The sequence below is a fragment of the Crocuta crocuta genome, unplaced genomic scaffold (genome assembly GCF_008692635.1).
Source record: "Crocuta crocuta isolate KB4526 unplaced genomic scaffold, BGI_CrCroc_1.0 scaffold54, whole genome shotgun sequence".
Taxonomy (NCBI): domain Eukaryota; kingdom Metazoa; phylum Chordata; class Mammalia; order Carnivora; family Hyaenidae; genus Crocuta; species Crocuta crocuta.
The window spans coordinates 1,468,014-1,468,547 of record NW_027530356.1 but is presented as its reverse complement, the minus strand read 5'-3'; positions in this window follow the sequence as shown (position 1 = coordinate 1,468,547).

Below are 534 nucleotides of genomic sequence, written 5' to 3'. Positions count from 1 at the left end.
GCCGTCGGCGAACGGNCTCGCCGCTCAGGCTCTGCCGAGAGGACCTTGCGTCAAGGCTGCCCAGGGAAAGGCATGGAGCATCTCAGCCCCCCAAAAAAAACTTCCTCCCGGATTTGTAGCATAGAGGAATGTGAGCGCTGGAGCCGCGACTGCTCGCCCTTTCTCCGCCTCGCGCCGTATGCCCCTCCTTACTTCTCCACTAGCCCCTCCCCCTTTCTTTTCTCTCTCTCTCTCTCTCTCTCTCTCCTTTCTCTCAGGCTCGCCTTCTCGCTCCTTCACTCTCCTTTTTCCCCCTCTGCTTTTTGCGGAAAAAAAAAGGGGGGGGAGGAAAAAGAAAGAAAGAAAAAGCCAAAGAAAAGGCGCAAATCATGCACAATATTGTCTTTTGCGGTTTATCTTCCTGGGGAGAAACTTTCACCTCCTCAGCCGGGCGGTGAGCGCGAGACTGATAGCAGCAATCATTCCTGCAGATAAATGAATTGAAAGGACGACACCGTCCCCCCCTTGATGAATGGGAGCAGGGGGAGGCGTCAC